Here is a 5,824-nt window from a genome sequence, read left to right on the forward strand (position 1 = left end):
TGGGAGGGTTTCAACAAAACCTGCTCGTTATGGCTTGGATGGTGAAATCAATATGGTCGTAGGTGACGGTATTGATGACGATCCATTAACCTATAAACATGCAATGGCTAGTCAGCAACGGAAACGATGGTCAGCCGGCATGGATTCAGAATTGGATTCCATGAAAAAGAACAAAGTCTGGGAATATGTAGACGCACCTGACGACTATCATCCGATAGGATGCAAGTGGGTTTACAAGAAGAAAAGAGGAGCTGGAGGCGAAGTCGAAACTTTTAAAGCTAGACTTGTAGCCAAGGGTTATGCCCAAAGAGAAGGCGTGGACTATGAGGAAACTTTTAGTCCTGTACCCATGCTCAAATCCATCCGAATTCTTCTCTCCATAGCTGCTGCTTTCGATTATGAAATCTGGCAAATGGATGTCAAGACCGCCTTCCTTAATGGGGTACTTGAAGAAACCATCTATATGGAGCAACCAGAAGGTTATGTTCTTCACAGGCGGGGAAAAGAAAGTTTGCAAGTTAAACAGGTCCATCTATGGACTTAAGCAAGCTTCTCGCTCATGGAACAAGAGGTTTGATGAAATCATCAAGACCTACGGCTTTCTTCAGAATGAAGATGAACCTTGTGTTCACCAACTCAAGGAAGACCAAATAATAGTATTCCTGGTCCTTTATGTTGATGACATTTTGATCATTGGAAACAATGTCAAGAAAATGACTCACATTAAGGAATGGCTCAACACTCAATTCGATATGAAAGATTTGGGTGAAGCAGCCTATGTTCTTGGTATTCGGATTATCAGAAACCGGAAGAACAGATCTCTTGCTCTCTCTCAAACAACCTACATAGACAAAGTCTTAGAGAGATTCTCCATGAACAACACCAATGGGGCAAACATGCCTTCTAGATATGGTATTCGTCTATCTAAGGAACAGTCACCGATCGATCCTCGAGATAGAGGACATGGCGAAAATTCCCTATGCCTCTGCGGTTGGAAGTCTAATGTATGCAATGTTATGCACTAGACACGACATCCGTTATGCTTTGTTGGAATCGTGAGCGGTATCGGTCTAATCCGGGACAAGAACATTGGAATGCGATTAAGTATATTCTGAAATACTTAAAGAGTACAAGGAATCTTGTGTTAGTCTACAAGGGTGGTGCTTTAAATCCCATAGGCTACACTGATTCAGATTTCCAGGCAAGTCTTGAAGACAGGAAATCAACATCTGGGATGGTGTTTACTCTTGGGGGTGGAGCAGTGGTTTGGAGAAGTGCTAAACAAACTGCGATATCGGACTCAACTATGGAAGCTGAATACATAGCGACGGCGAAGCTGCTAAAGAACTTGTCTGGCTAAGAAAGTTCTTCACCAGCATAGGTGTTGTTCCTGGAATGGAAAAGCCTCTGGTACTACTCTGTGATAACAATGGAGCAATAACAAACAGAAAAGAACCTCGAAGCCACAAGAGAAGCAAACACATTGAAAGGAAGTATCACATTATCAGAGAATACGTGGCAAGAGGGGATGTACTAGTTGAGAAAGTTGACACAGAGGACAACCTAGCTGATCCATTTACCAAAGTCCTGGCCGTGACAGCCTTTGAAAAGCACCGTCAGAATTTAGGATTAATTGATATGTACTAATTAGTTTTATATTAGTGCAAGTGGGAGTTTGTTAGGTTTTATGCCCTAAATAAAACTCCATTTCAATGTAATCTATTTTATTCAACATCAATAAGAAAACAGAAGTATTTTTCATTCATTTGTGTATGTTTTGGCTCACTTTATCAATTGCTTGTCTAATTGATTTATAAATTCATCTTAAACCCTTTTCACATACTTGATCATGTTTATTGTGCTGTCATCACATTGGAAAGTAAACATGACTATGTGAATAAAGTTTCCTAGATTTATCAGACACAGGGTTTTACTGATATGATAATCTACAACAAGAGTTTACTTGTATTTGGAGAAATACTATGTTCTTTCCAGAACATTAGTTAAAGTAAAGCTCAGGTTGGATGCATGGAGTATGCATCGGAAGGGACCGATATTGAACTTTAATTTAGATTTAATTAAACTTACCGTAAAATCTATTCAAGTCAATATCGCCAAGTTGATCCTAGATCAAATGATCTTAATCCTGTTATGATTAGGCTCAATCTTGAAAGGCTATTCATGTTCTTTGATTTGTTAGTTAAGCCTACTTTTAGGTCAGGGTGATACGTACATTTTGGGAACACGGTAGTGCAATTGAGTGGGAGCGCTAGCATAAACATGGAATCTATAGCTTCTATCTGGCGAATAGTAAGCAAAGGATGATTTCTTTCGAGCTTGACCAAACGAAAATAAACGATGGAGATCTCATTTCACATAAGCTGAAATATCATTTATACGGGGTCAAGTGTTTTAAGGATAAAATACATAGTAGGGTGTTACGGTAATTTAATCCCTTTACTGTGTAGATCATTCATATAGAGGATCATTGATCACATTAGGATTATAACAATGGATAACTAATGATGTGTCTATATGGTGGAACATATAGAGCATTCTATATACTGAGAGTGCAATTCTAAGTTCTATGCGTGGATTCAACAAAGAATTAATAAGTTAGTGAATTTTAGTGCTAAATTCTTGATCTACTTATTGGAAGGTCGGTTATATAGACCCATGGTCCCCCCACTAGTTGAGATAATATTGTTTGTAAGACTCATGTAATTGGTTTGTTTAATCAATTATAATTCACGAATTAGACTATGTCTATTTGTGAAATTTTCACTAAGTAAGGGCGAAATTGTAAAGAAAGAGTTAATAGGGGCATATTTGTTAATTATGATACTTTGTATGGTTCAATTAATAAATATGATAAATGACAATATTATTTAATAATTATTTATAGTTATTAAGTAGTTAGAATTGGCATTTAAATGATTGAATTAGGAAATTGGTATTTTTGAGAAAATCAGATACAAAAGGTGTTAAAATTGCAAAATTGCAAAAAGCAAGGCCCAATCCACTAAGCCATGGCCGGCCACCTTTATAGGTATTTTAAGTTGATTTTTTCATTATTTTAATGCCATATAATTCAAATCTAACCCTAGTGGAATGCTATAAATAGATAGTGAAGGCTTCAGGAAAATTACACTTTCTGAATCAGAAAAACCTAAGCCTCCACTCTCTCTTCTCTAGCCGCCACTCTCTCTCTTGCTTCTTCCTTTGGATTTCGAAATTACCTTAGTGATTAGAGTAGTGCCCACACACATCAAGCAATACCTCAATCATAGTGAGGAAGATCGTGAAGAAAGATCATCAGCAAAGGAGATTCAGCATCAAGGATTCAGAGAAAGAGATCCAGGTTCAGATCTTGATAATACTATGCTACAGAAAGGATTCAAGGGTTAGAGATCTGAACGGAAGGAGTCATTTAATTCCGCTGCACCCAATGTAAGGTTTCTTGAACTTTATATGTGTTTAATTTATCGTTTTAGAAAGTTCTTATTTAGGATGTTAATAAACATACTTGTGAGTAGATCTAAGATCCTGGTAAAATAATTTCCAACATTTTCTTCTTTTTTTTTTTTTTGAAGAACAGGATTGCAACATATAAAACATTCTCTCTCATTATTTTTAAGCTTTCTCAAAACACAATACCCAATTATAATTTCTCTCAAACTTATTTGAAACTCATGGTATAGTTAAGACAAAGGAAAATAATAAATGGGTCAATTTATTTTTTTTAGCTCCAAAAGTATGTATTAAAAAAATTTATTTTAAGGCTCAAAAAGGGTAAACTAGGAATAATCACAAAATAGCTTAGCTTGAAAGACACAAACATTCTAAAGAAATTGCCTAAATCATTTTTCAAAATATAAGTTATTAAGGATCTCACCTCAAAGGCCAAATAATGCAAGTTCTATCAAATTCAAACTATCATACCACCAACCATAGTCAAGCATATATAGCAAAATCTAAAAATATAAAGCAATTGTGAAACATATTAAAAATTTCTCATAAAACTTTTTAATTAAACTCAAAAATAGTTGAACCAAGCACACGAACATTAGCAATTTCCTTTTTACTAGAAAAAAAATAATGCAATATAGATAAATACAATGGCTTAACAAACAAACACTAACGTAAACAACAAAAATAACAAACAAAAATTTAAAATTTTGTAAATCCCTCCCCCAAACTAAAGACTCACATTGTTTCCAATGTGACTATTAAAATAAAGAAAGAAAATTTACTTTAGAGACTTGCCACATTAGCATGGCAGAAGTTGTAACGCCCTAATGCTAAGGCACGCTACAGTGCTTTTTCAATAATTATGCAATCTTTGCTAATCAAAGAAATTTCTCGAAAAACGTGTCAAATTAAAACTTTTGCATTAAATACTAAACTTTGTAATTTAATAAAATATTTACAAGTGTCGGGATCCCGATTTTTAAAACTTTACAAACTTTACTTTTCTAGCATACAATCCAAAATATACAGATTTACAGGTCGCACAGCGACTTTCAAAATACAACTCCCAGATGTCCCGAGACCGAACACTCCAGGTCGCGCTGCTTGACATGTACAATCTCACCCGAGCTCAGGTTCACTCCTGTTCAGCCTTCGCCTTTCCTTTACCTACACATGGAAGCAGAAACTGTGAGTCAACAGACTCAGTAAGAAATGCATATAACATATCATATAATTTCCGACCTGTAAATAGGCGCCCATACACCTATTTACAGAGCTTAACAGATGAGTATGAACGTTCAATACCAGGGTACAACCACTATACCACATACACATCGTACCTCGCTGTACGAGTGTTGGTAGGGTTTATCCCGATCACTGAGTAACACTGAGTGATGTACCACACACCTTAGCATTTTCCTATGCTTGTGTTGGTATCACTGTATCGTACTCAAATCAACAACAATCACTGTACCAATACACTCTATAACTTAATCATACAAGTGTTGGTAGTGTTTAACATAATTCAAGCATGCATATATAAACACATATACACACATTCAGATAATCACATCATACATTATACCCAGTTCTTACCTGTTTTCCGAATTCAAGTGTCTTTGGCCAGGCACGAACGGAATTCACGTGCTAGATGGATGCCCTAATCACAATAACGGTAATACAGATGAGTGACTCGCTAAATCACTTTCCGGGACTTAAAACTTGAAACTAAAAGTTTCCCTATCGATAAACCTCATGGCAATACCCTAAATATCTCAAAATTGGCCAAAACTAGGGTTCTGGAGAATCCCCCAACAGGTCAACCGGTTCCCAACCGGCATCCCGGTTCTGGGTCACCAACCGGTCGACCGGTTGGTACAGACCACCCAGAACCGGAATTCCGGTTCATCTGCTGGGAACCAAAAAATTATCCCCCTTAATTCAATTCAATCCCAAACTTTACCAAACTCTCCAGTATACCTATACAATGCATACACAATGATTTCCAGGCAGTAATTCACAGAATAAACCATTACAACTCAAGTTGCCATTAATGAGTAAAGCTTTGAACTTTAAACCTAAAATTGCATAAAAACCATCTACACCATTAAAACCAGCAGCTAGAACTTAGAATCAACTCAACTAAACCCTAAAATTCGAACCTTAAACACCTTGAAACCTAACAGCCACTTACTCCCAAAATCACATGCTCAAACTAAGAAAAAAGCTCAAAATTAACATAAGCAAGAGTTCTAGGGCTTACCTTAGATAAAACCACTTTGAATCCTAGCTTAGATTCAAGGAAATGGAAGAAAAAATTCAGGTTTGATCCTTGGTTTGCCTCAGCCGAATA

The sequence above is a fragment of the Cannabis sativa genome, chromosome 2, assembly GCF_029168945.1.
Source record: "Cannabis sativa cultivar Pink pepper isolate KNU-18-1 chromosome 2, ASM2916894v1, whole genome shotgun sequence".
In the NCBI taxonomy this organism is placed as follows: Eukaryota; Viridiplantae; Streptophyta; class Magnoliopsida; order Rosales; family Cannabaceae; genus Cannabis; species Cannabis sativa.